We start from the raw sequence: 14,565 nt of genomic DNA, 5'->3' as shown, positions 1-14,565 counted from the left end.
TGTTCTGTATATATATATATATATATATATATATATATATCAAAAGTAGGTGTAATTGCTTAGTAAAATGAAAGGGCAATTATTTCATAGGCTTATTGTTTTTATGTATAACGGTAAACAGCACGTTCTGCATGTATGAGCTAACATATAGAAACTGTAGGTACTCCATCGAAGTCAATACTAGAGGTACACCTTTGATCATTCCAATTGTTCTTCTCACTAGTATCGGATCACTCACCTTTTCAGGCCAGGTGCACACAAGTAAGTCACTTCCAGAGCAGTAAAAATGTAAAACTGGCAGTTAAAGAAACCTTAAAGAAGCACTCCAATTAAAACTATTCTGGGCAAAACCTGTGTGAATATATACTGTATGTGGTGTAGTAGGTGTATTAATATACTCATTTACTGCTGTCTTCTCCAGTTTCCAGCCTCAACTCCAGTCGTCTTCTGGGTTACATGACGAATATGTGACTTTCCAGCTCACACTGGGCTCTATTCTATTACCATGTAAGCCAATGGAGCCCAGTTCTGACACTCCACAGAGTTTAATTGTAAATGTGACTTTCGGCTAACACATAGAGCCCAGTGTGAGCCGGAGAGTCTTAGGTCTTAGAACTGTATATTGTGTTTGTCATTTTGCTTTTTGGGAGTGATATAATTAATTGAAGCATGCATCCATATAATTTCCTTCTCTTTTTCTGGTATTAGACAGATAAGGGAATTTTAGGGAAAGCCGACTTTGAGCGGGGGCAACACTGTCGTGACCCTATGGTGCCAACCTCCGCGGCTCAGGCAGGGATCATAAACTAGGGTGAGACCCCGCTTCTAACACACAAGTATTGTGACCCTTCTCTTTGTTTGATCCTTTTTCTGGTGAATAGGATTTCTGTTTTTTAAACGTTTGGATTTATTCTTGTGTGTTCACGTAGGGTGCTTTTAATACATATTTAATAAAGATACATTTTTTAAGAAGAATTTATGTAAACCAGTCAGGAGATTTAGTCACAAGATGAGAGACTGGTAAGTATATTACTAAGGGCAGGGAACATTTATTAGTAACACCACTTCAGCCCTGGAATAAAAAAACTGCAGAGTAGTGCTTTAAAGGGGTATTCCGATTTCCAATATTCTATCCCAATTTGTAGTAGGTGTAATAATAATGTGACACCCCAGGGGTCTGGTTGCCACAGTGATAGAGATGTTATGTCTGAGAGCAGGTGGGAGGTCCTTTGGTCAGGGATCCTGTGCATGCCACACCTCCTGCCCAGTCTTGGGAGGGGAAGAACTTCCCCTATATAAACCCGGGGCTGAAGCAGGGTTAGGAGTCAAGGAGAGTAGAGACAAGAGACAGTCATAGGAAGAAACAGCTGGAGCTCAGTGGGAGCAATACTACTACGAGTCAGGGGCTGGCAGCTGCAGAGCTCGCCCTGACTGAGAAGCTTTCTTACCGGACCCGGCGTCCGAGGCTGTGGGGACTAACTCTTACCCAGCAGCAGAAGCCGACCGGCAGGGGATTTCAGGTCCTCAGGCCCAGAAACCCGAAGGCACGGTCACACGCGTGGGACCAGCACCGCCATCGTGGAGCGGAAGCCATTAGAAGGCCCCGAGTCACCGGCCATACGGGTGAGCACCACACGGTACACTCAGGGACGTGGGCTACTTATACCCGCCTCTAGCAAGGTAGCCAGAAGAGTACAGTCAGTTTGGGAGGCCTACAACTCCGCCTGGCCAGGGGAGATCCCATCTGCTCAAGGACTGACCAGGCCCCGTTCGCTAGCAAGTACTCCGGGAGGGTCTATCGTTGTTACCAGTAAAGACCCTGAATTACACCGCACCGTCTCTGAGTGGTTCCTGCTACCCCCATCTTCCACGTCGGCTGCCCTGAGGCCATACCCCTCCCGTTGGGGGTTATACTATCACGCTGCACAATTCTACACCGGCCTCAGCGGTCTGCCCTGCAGCAGCAGCTCCATAGCTGCAAATCAACGGGTGGCGTAGTCGACACTCAAATAACATCTATCAAGACTGCCACACACTGAGTCTGACCCCCTGGGCACGGACCGGGTCCCCGCCACTCGGAGACTACAACCCTCATCTGATCCGGTTCCGTGTAAGCCCCCGTGCGCGAGACGCTGCGCGACACAGCAGGCCCAGGGGCGCGTCAACTTTGGCGTAGTCGGCAGGATTTCGTGCCCGCAACCACCGGGTACTGCGTGCCTGAAAAGCAAAGACTGTTCAAACTTACCAGTGGTGAGGTTTCCCGCCATCCGGCGCCATCTTCTGCCTTCTTCCCGCCATCCGCGAAGTTTTCCCGCCATCCGGCGCCATCTTCGGCCTTCTTCCCGCCATCCGTGGAGTTTTTCCGCCGTTGGACGCCATCTTGAGGACGCCGCGCGGGAAGAAGAGGGGCGTGGACTTCGAAAGCGCGCGGGAACTGAAGCCCCGCCTCACGTCCGGACGTTGCATAAGGTCCTGGAAGGAGCCCAGCAGACGCCGACGTCACCGGAGCGCGACGGAAGGTCCTCAACCCTGACGATCTACTGCGGAGCCGCGGCCTACGGAACAGGATCATCGCAAGGTAGGCCACGGTCCACTAGGGGGGAGGAAGATGTCCGATACGGAGGAGAGCTTCACTGCCTCAACCCCCACCAGCGCCACCGCTGCTGCAGTTATGCCCTTCACCATGCCCTATATCCCGGGAGCAGCTTGGCTACCCCAGTACTCAGGGGAGTCACATACCCTGCATGACTTTAGAGAAAAGCTGGATAGCCTCTTCCAGGTGTACCCCCTCACAGAAGAGCAAAAAGTGAGCATCCTGGTGGCCCAACTAACCGGGGCAGCTAAAAGGGAAGTAAAATCCTGGCCACCTGGGAGGAAGACTGTCGCAGGAATACTAACCCGGCTGAAGGATACCTTTGATACCCGCACCTCAGCCGAGATTAAGCTTAGATTCTACGGGTGCAAGCAGCGAGCGCATGAGAGTATAAGGGACTATGCACTAAACCTACAAGAGGCCCTGAGGGCCATTAAGCAGACCGACCCTGATGGAGTGGGAAACGAGGACAGGCTGTTGACTGAACAATTTATAGAGGGACTGTATTGTAATGCCCACCGAACCCAGTTGCGGGCGATGGCCTTACAGGATCCCCATCTGGGCTTTGCACAGTTCAAGGACAGAGCCATCCGGGTGCTCCGAGAACCGGCACCGGGTGGCGTTATGACCCACAGGCGCCCAGCTATTACTTACCACCAGGAGGCGGCGCCCTTGTCGGCAGGGCCTGTGGGAGCTGATGCGCAGGCTTTGGACAATGACCCGGCTCCAGACCTACACCATCAGGTCCAAGAGCTAGCTAAGAGCGTTGCTGCGCTAACCCGAACTGTGCAGTCTTTACAGGTTTCCACCCCAGGGAAGATCCAGCTGGCATCCGGACCGGAGGACATCCCGTGGCGTCGACCAAGGAGGACCCCACCGGCCAGAGGAAGACCCAGTGACCGATACAGCGAGGACGGACGACCCATCTGCCGCCGCTGCAATCAACCCGGACATATGGCAAGGTACTGTTCTTTAAACGGGCACAACCTGGGGTAGAGGGCCAACCCCCAGGAAAAAGATCACCAGGCCCATCGAACTGGCGCGACAGATATGTGGGAGGACGTCCAGTCTTGCCGGTGGTACTGGATGGCATTCCCATGAGTGCCCTACTGGACACCGGGTCGCAGGTCACCACCATCCCGTACGTGCTCTTTAAGCAGTACTGGAATGACTCGGATATTACCCGCTACCCTGACGACGACTTGAGTATCATCGCCAGCAATGGCCAGCCCGTGCCACAGATCGGATTTAAAGAGGTGACCATCAAAATCGGTAGAGTCGAACTGGCAGCACAGGGACTGATCATTGTAGATATTGACAAACATGAGAGTCACCCAAAAATAACTCTAGGAACTAATGTAATTGAAAATTGTCTTGCAGAGGTGATTTTCCTTTTACAGCAGGTTGCCAAGAACGCCAGCTCCGGCGAGCAGCGGGTGCTCCAGAAAGAGATCCGGGCACTGATGCGACGGCAACAGGTGGAACTCTCCGGCGGTGAGATTGGTAGCGTAAGAATGTGTGACCCTTTTCCTATTGCCATGCCCCCAAAAAGTGAAATGATGATTTGGTGCCGGGCAGCTATTGGTCTGAGAGGTAGGGATTACCAGGCAATGGTAGAACCAGTTTACTCAGACAGTAGGCCCACCATTTTGACAGCACGGGGGGTGGTTGATGTACGCCATGGGAGGGTGCCCGTTCGCATAATAAATATCGGGGAGAGGGAAGTGTACCTGCCCCGGTATGCCACGCTAGCCAAATTATATACCATTAACCAAAATTCTATACAATCTGTGGAACCCTTGCCTCCATCTCACCCGGAGGAAGGTAACGGCTCTAAGAAAAACATGGAGGACTGGTGTCAGCAACTACATCTGGGTACTGACTCCACTCCCTCACACCAGAAACAAGGAGTCTATCGGGTGGTTCAGGAGTACGAGAGAGTGTTCAGTAAACACCCGTTAGACTTCGGGCGAGTCAAGGGGGTAGAACACCACATCCCCACGGGAGACCATCCTCCTATAAAAGAGAGGTATCGACCCGTACCCCCTGCCCACTACCAACACGCCAAGGGGATGCTTAGAGACATGAAGGAGGCTGGGGTGATCAGGGATAGCTGTAGCCCCTGGGCAGCTCCACTAGTCTTAGTCAGAAAAAAAGACAACACCATGAGGATGTGTGTAGATTACCGGAAAATCAACCGTATCACACACAAGGATGCGTACCCCTTACCAAGGATAGAGGAGTCATTGGCTGCTTTAAGATCTGCTAACTTCTTCTCTACCTTGGATCTCACTAGCGGGTACTGGCAGGTTCCTGTAGCAGAGGCAGACCGGGAGAAGACCGCATTCACCACCCCGATGGGACTTAGTGAGTTCACCTGCATGCCGTTCGGACTCTGCAACGCACCAGGAACCTTCCAACGACTAATGGAGTGTTGTCTGGGCCACAGAAACTTCGAGACGGTCTTGTTGTACCTGGACGATGTCATCGTATATTCCAAGACGTATGAGGACCACCTGAAACACCTGGCGGAAGTGTTCGAAGCTCTGGCGAGTTACGGCCTAAAGGTGAAACCCTCCAAGTGTCACCTCCTGAAACCAAAGGTGCAGTACCTGGGACACGTGGTGAGCGCTGACGGAGTGGCTCCCGACCCTGATAAGATCACCGCAATTAAGGAATGGCCAAGCCCCTCCAGCGTAAAAGAAGTGCGGCAGTTCCTCGGGTTGGTAGGCTACTACCGAAGGTTTATTCCCGGTTTCACCAAAAAGGCAGCACCTATGCAGGACCTCCTGATAGGCCAGTCCCGGAAGGCCAAGAACCAGAAGCCGCCCTTCCAATGGGAAGAGTTGGAAGAAGAGTCCTTCCGCCAGCTGAAGATGGCCCTCACGGGGGACGAAATCCTGGCGTACCCGGATTATAGCCAGCCCTTTATCCTCTACACCGACGCCAGTAACATCGGGCTAGGAGCCGTACTGTCCCAAATCCAGCAGGGGAAGGAACGAGTAATCGCCTACGCCAGCCGAAAACTGCGGCCCACCGAAAGGAACCCCGAGAATTACAGCTCATTTAAGCTAGAGTTCCTGGCCGTAGTATGGGCAGTCACCGAGCGCTTTAAGCATTACCTCGCTTCTTCCCGGTTCACCGTGTACACGGATAACAACCCGTTGACACACCTGGACACGGCAAGACTCGGTGCCCTGGAGCAGAGGTGGATGGCCCGTCTGTCCAACTACGAGTTCACAATCAAATACCGGGCCGGACGCTCCAATACCAACGCGGATGCCCTGTCCAGGATGCCCAACCTGCCGGACGAAGGAGAAGATCCGGAGGGACTGGAAGAAGTTGAACTCCCTGCGTTCCACCGTCATGGGACTATCCAGTATTCCCACCGGGTAAGGAGTAAGCAGGCTGCTACGTTGAACCCCTTACCTCACTACAACTGGGCGGAAACGCAAGACAGCGACCCTGCCGTCCGACTGGTGAAGGAGATGCTGACTCGCCCGGAGGCTTGCCTTGAACCAGACGCTCCGGAGGAAGCCAAACAACTATGGGCAGAGAAGAGTCGACTGTTCCTTTACAAGGGGAAGTTGTGCCGCAGAATGGTTAACTCCCGGACGCATGAACTACTCTGGCAAGTAGTGGTGCCACGAAGAGACGCAGCCATGGTGATGGAGGCATACCACGACGGAGCTGGACACTTCGGGTGGAAGAAGCTGGAGTTCCTGCTGCGCGAGCGATTCCACTGGGTAGGCATGAGGGGAACCATTGAGAAGTGGTGCAGAGACTGTGGCCCGTGCAACCTGAGAAGGAAGGACCGTGCCAGCCAGAAGACTCCCCTGCAGTCCATCGTCACCCGGCAACCGTTGGAACTGGTAGCCTTGGATCATGTAAAACTGACCCCAAGCAGAAGTGGCTACGTCTACGCGTTAACCATCGTGGATCATTACTCCCGGTTCTTGGTTGTCGTCCCCGTCAAGGACTTAACGGCTCAAACAGCAGCTAGAGCCTTCCAGCAGCACTTTTGCCGTCCACACGGGTACCCGGACCAAGTGCTGACGGACCAGGGACCTGCCTTTGAAGCGGAGGTCTTCCAGGAATTCTGCAATCTGTATGGCTGCCGGAAGATAAGGACGACACCCTACCATCCGCAAACTAATGGACTTTGTGAGAAAATGAACCAGGTGGTAATGGATCTTTTAAAAACGTTGCCCCTGGAAGAACGCAGTCTGTGGCCTGAGAAGTTGCCCGATCTGGTGGACCTATACAACCACATCCCGGTAGGTTCCACCAACTGTACCCCGGCTTACCTAATGAGGGCAAGACCTGGTAAGTTACCTGTTGACCTGGAAATGGGAGTCCTGACACCCGAGGACACTTCACCAGAAACAGACTGGGACACGGAGAGGCAGCAGCAGTACCGGAGAGTACAGGAGAGCGTGGAGCGAAGTCTCTGTCAGGCTAGGGAAAGACAAGAGAAAACTTACAACCAGTATGCTCCCGCTGTTCCCCTGGTACCCGGAGAGCAGGTCTTGAAGAGGAAGAGACGGCTCCACAAGTTGGACGACCAGTGGGAAAAGGACCCGTACACCGTACTGCCCTCAAGCCACGAGAACCCGAAGGTTTGTACCATCAGTAAAGACGGAGGGGAAACCACAGCTATTGTATCCCGGGACCACCTGAAGAAGTGTCCCGAACAACTGAGGAACCCTGAAGAGGAACAAGAAGACCATCGACCCGTAGAGGAAAGGGAAGATATGGTTAGTACTGTGCTCGGGTACTTCCCTCGGTCTTGGACTCAAGTCAATGGTGCAGTTGTGGTACCCGTACTCACCTTCCTCCAACCAGCATCCCAAGCACCTACGGAGCAACAGGTAGAGCTGGAAGAACAGCCGGTCCAGGAGGCAGAAGACCCCACACCCGCAGACCAGGAGGATCAACCCTCTGCTTGCAGTGAGCCTGCCATATCCCTAGTGAGCCAAAGAGCCGATAGACAGCTGCCCAGTTTACCCTTGACAGCTCCTACACCCTGTAGTTCAGGGCTAGGCAGTCAGCTCCGTAGGTCCACTAGGGCCACTAGAGGCCAGTTACCCGCACGGTGGAGGATTTGAAGTGTATAAATTGTTTTATTTATGTTTACCTGTGTATTGTTGCTTGTGTATAATTTTGTGTTTCTAGTTATTTGTAGGAGTCCTTGGTGGATTTACCGGGAATCCTTGTACATAGTTGGAGCGTAACCCAGGACGGACTAAAGACTGTTAAGGACTCGGGGTAGGACAAACCCCTACCTGGTTACGTCTCCCTGTTTTGGTGAAATGGACACCTTGCTTTTCTTCAAAGACTGCACCCGGTTACGGACATGCCGTAACCATCTTTATATGTTTTTCTTGTTGTATTATTATTGTTTTTATCTTGTTATGTTTTTCTAAAATATGTTTAGTCCCGGAGTACTAAATTTCACTAGGGGGGAATGTGACACCCCAGGGGTCTGGTTGCCACAGTGATAGAGATGTTATGTCTGAGAGCAGGTGGGAGGTCCTTTGGTCAGGGATCCTGTGCATGCCACACCTCCTGCCCAGTCTTGGGAGGGGAAGAACTTCCCCTATATAAACCCGGGGCTGAAGCAGGGTTAGGAGTCAAGGAGAGTAGAGACAAGAGACAGTCATAGGAAGAAACAGCTGGAGCTCAGTGGGAGCAATACTACTACGAGTCAGGGGCTGGCAGCTGCAGAGCTCGCCCTGACTGAGAAGCTTTCTTACCGGACCCGGCGTCCGAGGCTGTGGGGACTAACTCTTACCCAGCAGCAGAAGCCGACCGGCAGGGGATTTCAGGTCCTCAGGCCCAGAAACCCGAAGGCACGGTCACACGCGTGGGACCAGCACCGCCATCGTGGAGCGGAAGCCATTAGAAGGCCCCGAGTCACCGGCCATACGGGTGAGCACCACACGGTACACTCAGGGACGTGGGCTACTTATACCCGCCTCTAGCAAGGTAGCCAGAAGAGTACAGTCAGTTTGGGAGGCCTACAACTCCGCCTGGCCAGGGGAGATCCCATCTGCTCAAGGACTGACCAGGCCCCGTTCGCTAGCAAGTACTCCGGGAGGGTCTATCGTTGTTACCAGTAAAGACCCTGAATTACACCGCACCGTCTCTGAGTGGTTCCTGCTACCCCCATCTTCCACGTCGGCTGCCCTGAGGCCATACCCCTCCCGTTGGGGGTTATACTATCACGCTGCACAATTCTACACCGGCCTCAGCGGTCTGCCCTGCAGCAGCAGCTCCATAGCTGCAAATCAACGGGTGGCGTAGTCGACACTCAAATAACATCTATCAAGACTGCCACACACTGAGTCTGACCCCCTGGGCACGGACCGGGTCCCCGCCACTCGGAGACTACAACCCTCATCTGATCCGGTTCCGTGTAAGCCCCCGTGCGCGAGACGCTGCGCGACACAGCAGGCCCAGGGGCGCGTCAATAACAATATTAGCAAATATCTCCAATTTTATAAATGTAGTATAGTTTTTCCGATTCACTATGTCTCTTTCCTCATGTCCTCATTGGAGGACCTTAGGTATCCATGGTTACGACCACTGATACAGTTAGTTAGCTAGTTGCTAGTGGTCGTGACCATGGATACCTAAGGTCCTGTGACTCGCCCCCGGGGCCTCGGGGTACTGTTTGGGGCAAATCACGGTGGCTGGCCCAGGGCGGTCAGTGCACAAAGGGGTATCAATGATCAGTAAAAGTTCAGAGAGTTCGTGACGCCACCTGTGGTGTCTGGTGAAGGTCACCAGCGCTGCAGCAGTCCTCTGAGGCAGGTGTCAAGGCAGCTAGAGATGGTATAGCTCCCCCCACAGGTGGAGCGGGCCTCAGGGCAGTGTAAATAAATGGATGGTGCGCTGGGCGTTGTGGTGCGGGGAGGACAAATGGCACCGGTGAAGAAACAGACAGAGGCAGCTCGATGCAGTCGTCCAAGGTTTTACTTACAGTTCTTAGGCAATTCACAAGTGCACTTTACAGGTGAAGGCCTCCCTCGTCGCGCTGCGTTCACCAGGTCGGGGTTCAATCCTTCTTCAAGCAGCTTAGGAATGCCTGGCGGAACCCCACTTTCTCGTGTTCCTACTTTGACCGTCTTCTCATTTGGTCCTTCTCTCCGCTGCCCTACGCTGCCCACTCTCAATCCCGCTCGGGTATGCTGAAGTCCTTCCTGTACGTCGGATCCGGGACCAACCTGACCCCCTGGAGATTAGAATGAAGCAACCGATCCCTCCTGACACCTGGCAGGTGCGGGGCGTACAGGTGCCGTCCTGCACGCGCCGTACCCCCTGGGATCCTTTCATTAGAACGGAGCCTACTCCCTGCTCCCCTCCGGGGCCTTTATCCTGGGCCCTAACTTGTGGAGCAGAGCTCCTGCTGAGCATCTGCTCCCGGACTGTTGCTCTGAACCGCCCTCACTTCTCCACACTTGCCCTAATATGGCTTCCTATTATATACCTACTGGATAAGTGCTTCCTGTATATGCTTCCTCCACCCACACCCACTATTGGTTCCCCCTGCCTTTGGGTTCCCCCTTACTCCAGCCAGGGTCAGGGCTCAGCAGAAAACTACGTTGCGTATAGCCCCTCCTGCTGGCCTGGAGCACTGTGGTGTTGGATGTAGGTGTTTGGGGTTCCGTGCAGCACTCCTATCTTACCTGAGAGAAGGGAGACACCACACCTCTGGGTGAAGTGCAGTACCTGTGTGGCGAACCCTCAGGGGCGCCACACCTGCAATGCCTGCAATGAGTAAAGAGACATAGCAAATCAGAAAAACTATACTCCATTTCTAATTGGAGGTGTTTGCTAATATTATTATTATTACATCGACTACATATTGGGATAGGATCTTGGAAATGGGAATACCCCTTTAAGTATTCCATACACATTAGATAAAAAGTCTTCCATATTTGCTTATATTATTGGGGCCATTCAGTCCTCTTTCTCTTCTCTCCCAATTGAAAACAAGCTGAACACTCATGAGACCCAGGCAAATATAGCTGTTAGAATGGGCGCAAATCAATTCACATGCCCCCTTCTATCGGCCGCTACAGTGGTTTGCGACCGCTGCATGGGAGCGGGAGTACCGCAGATGCCAACAGGTAAGGGCAGTACTCCCGCTCCCACTGTCATAGCTGATGAATGGGACGTGCAAATTAATACCAACTTGAATAGCTGTCTGGCAAATTAGTTTTATGAGTTTCAGCTGACTTGGAGACTGACTGACATATAATATGAGACATTCATGCTGCCTGACGGGTGTGGAACAAATGGCAGAACTATGGTTGGTAATGGAGTGACTGGTTTATGCGTTAACAAACCCCTACTCACAATGTGGGGCCATTATTCTGTATGGAGGGCTATGTGAGGCCATTATACTCTACGGAGGACTATGTGGGGCCATTATTCTGTATGGAGGACTATGTGGGGCCCATTATTCTGTATGGAGCACTATGTGGGGCCATTATTCTGTATGGAGGACTATGTGGGGCCATTATTCTGTATGGAGGACTATGTGGGGCCCATTATTCTGTATGGAGGATAATGTGGGGCCATTATTCTGTATGGAGGACTATGTGGGGCCATTATTCTGTATGGAGGACTATGTGGGGCCCATTATTCTGTATGGAGCACTATGTGGGACCCATTATTCTGTATAGAGGACTATGTGGGGCCATTATTCTGTATGGAGGACTATGTGGGACCCATTATTCTATATGGAGGACTATGTGGGGCCATTATTCTGTAGGGAGGACTATGTGGGGCCCATTATTCTGTATGGAGGACTATGTGGGGCCCTTCATTCTGTATGGAGGACAATGTGAGGCCATTATTCTGTATGGAGGACTATGTGGACCCATTATTCTATATGGAGGACTATGTGGGGCCATTATTCTGTATGGAGGACTATGTGGGGCCCTTCATTCTATATGGATGACAATGTGGGGCCTATTGTACTGTATGGAGGACTATGTGGACACATTATTCTATATGGAGGACTATGTGGGGCCATTATTCTGTATGGAGGACTATGTGGGGCCCTTCATTCTGTATGGAGGACAATGTGGGGCCTATTGTACTGTATACTGGGTGGCCTGCGACTTTGTCTAAGTTTTTCATTTTGGCCCTCTGTCTGTTTGAGTTTGACATCCCTGCTTTAGGCCATAGGAGTTAATTGTTAGAGTATCTTAACATCTAGACCTCCAATCTGAAATAGCTTGTCCACATGGGACCACTCCCTTACTGTCCTTATATTTAAAGTACCAGAAATGTGTTCACTCTGGACATTGTACAAAATTCCTATTTTTTTATTTTATTGTTTTTAAAAAAAATGTTTCCTTACCATAGAAATTTGTATATGCTAATTACAAGCAGATATATACTAAGCTACTGATTCTCTCTTCTCAATGAGCTGGAAATACCTCAAGCATCAGAGCTAAGAGATAAGAACTGGGAAAGAAAACCTGAATACACAGGTATACCCAGATAGTATAGAAGCCAAAGCTATCTATATTCTTCACATACTCTGTGCAAAGCAGAAAGGCCAGTTGTTAGGTTTTTAGGGGCTAGAACATGAAACCGCTCATTACTGATAGCAATACAAAGGAGAATTGGTGAAGGCTGCAATCCAGATAAACTGCAAGTGAAAAACAAGATAAGGCATTCTAATGGATATACATACAGATGATTTGATCCACCAGAATGTGTTTGGAGAGTGATGTTGTTCTTATTCCCTATGCAAATATTAACCTATTCGACTGCAAGCAATGTGGAGAATTCTCATCTGTGACTGAGCGCCCTCTATAGGAATGTCTTATTATAGGCTCTTGTAGGACATTTGTAGCTGTCAAAGGATACTTGTCATGCTTCTAAGAACATATGCTAATATATGCACCCGGAACAAGGGAAGCTACTGTATATTAGTGAATATTGCGAGCATCAGCTCCTTTTTAGCAGAATTTATCCAATTTGTGGAAAAAAAAATCCAAAATTTGTAGCAGGTACACAAGGGAAAGACATATCCTTTGTCTAGTTGTCTGTTTTAACCATTCTGCAGTCTTTGCTGTGAATTAGGAACATATAAAAAATCGCCGGAGTTTCATCCAGAAAACGCAGATGATTGTTTTTCTAATTTTCATCAGATTTTCATCCTGTGCCCGTTTTTTACATCTGTGTCACATCGGTCTGTGATCCATTTTCATACAACTGCATACAGTTTCCTAGGTTTATAATAGAAATCTATCCATAATAATCAGATGCCACTCTGATGGTCCGTGTGGGATCCCATTCTGTTTCTCGCACCCATAGACTTGAATGTGTCAGTCTCATCCGAGACGCAGAAGAAAGTAGTGCATGCTGTGATTTTATTCTCATGGACACTGGGACCGTGAGATCATTAATCTGAACAGCCCTAATGAATAACATGGGCCAGTGTGCGGTCCGATTAAGAATCAGATAGCACATGTCCGATTTGTACGCTCGTCTGCATGAGCGCTTAGTTCCACATCATAATCTGTCATAGCACTGCAGACTGGGGTATAGCCAGAGAAACTGGGAGACTTTAACTTTTAAATGGGATTTTCCATCTCAGAAAGTGATAGCATAGAGGGATATGATATCACTTTCTGATCGGTGTACGTAGCATGAAAGTGTCTGACATAATATTGCAGAGTCTCCCCCAAAAAAATATTTTTGAAGGGATTGTAATTGAGATGCTGAAGAGTCTGTGTATCTAGACTGTTTGAGAAAGACGTTTCGATAAGGACAAAAAAAATCCTCTGTTTCCAAGACATAATAAGGGGTTCTTTAGTCATTAACAACAATACTTTTGAGATAAATATGTAAAAAAAAAATAATAATTTTGTTTACATTTCCAGATGTCCTGGAACAGCACCAGTTCCAGTAATGTCTCATCCAAAGAGATTTTATACTGACGGTATCAAACAAGACTTAATTATTAATCCCGGAGAACCGCTTTAATGGAACGATTGTCTGCTCCCATCCTTACTCGTGCATTAGAAGAAGACATTCAGAGTGCGTGCCAATCAGACTTTCATATCAACTTCTTAAGTCATCATGTGATGTACTTTAGTGTCTGGAGAGAAGACTTTATATCTGGCTTTACATGCAAAGTTCAAAACGTCAAAAAAGGTTAATATTCTAATTTCCAACATATAATATGTCATTTCTGTGCCTGTGTAACATGTGGAGGAGCCCTCTCTGGGTTTTTTGGGTTTGTCAGCCCTCAGTTAGGTTTCTATGTTTTATTTAACCTTTTAGGACAGGCCGATCTTTTTGTTTTTGCTCATTCGTTTTTTCCATGTTTTCTTCTAAGAGCCATAACTTTTTTTTACATCAATATAGTTGTATAAGGGCATATTTGTTGCGGGAGAAGTTGACTTTTTGAATGTGATCATTTTTTTTACCACATAATGTACTAAAAAATGGGAAAAAATTCCAAGTGTGGTAAAATTGTAAAAAAAAACTACAATTTCACCACTGTTTTTCGGGTTTTGTTTTAACAATGTTAACTGTGCAATAAAAACGATCTGACAACATGAGTCCACAGGTCAATACAATTACCGCGATACCAAAATTTATATACCGTATTTTTCAGATTATAACAAGCACTTTTTTCCCCAAATTTGGGAGGAAAGTGGGGGTGCATCTTATAATCCGAAAGTAGATAACCGGGGAAACGGCTGCAGTGGAGCAGGGTCGCTGCTGCCGGAGGCAGGAGTGGGGCGATTCAGCGGGCCCAGGGCTGGGAGGAGGGGGTGTCCCGACACTGAGAGGCTGCAGGCTCCGGGCTGTCAGAAAATCTCGGCAGAGAGACGAGCTCCCGAGATCTTGGCTCCCAAGATCTCAATCTGCACTTGCGCCACCTACGGAGGCCATTTTGCCGAAGCCCACCGCAGGGAAATCGATGGGAAGTGCGG

At 49.9% G+C, this 14,565-nt stretch overlaps 1 long non-coding RNA gene across 1 annotated transcript in view; it reads left to right on the top strand.

Moving 5' to 3' along the window:
- The window catches only part of LOC141252024 (uncharacterized), a 58,451-nt gene extending 44,135 nt beyond the window's left edge, over window positions 1–14,316 (top strand). The window contains exon 3 of the long non-coding RNA XR_012313504.1: window positions 13,504–14,316. This is a non-coding gene — a long non-coding RNA (uncharacterized lncRNA). The remainder of the gene's footprint in view (window positions 1–13,503) is intronic.
- The last annotated feature ends 249 nt before the right edge of the window (window positions 14,317–14,565 follow it).

Source organism: Phyllobates terribilis, unplaced genomic scaffold, assembly GCF_046119375.1.
Source record: "Phyllobates terribilis strain yellow unplaced genomic scaffold, ASM4611937v1 Scaffold_2__4_contigs__length_985480577, whole genome shotgun sequence".
Taxonomy (NCBI): Eukaryota; Metazoa; Chordata; class Amphibia; order Anura; family Dendrobatidae; genus Phyllobates; species Phyllobates terribilis.
The sequence above is the reverse complement of the archived record's forward strand: the minus strand, read 5'-3'. Positions and strand labels throughout refer to the sequence as shown.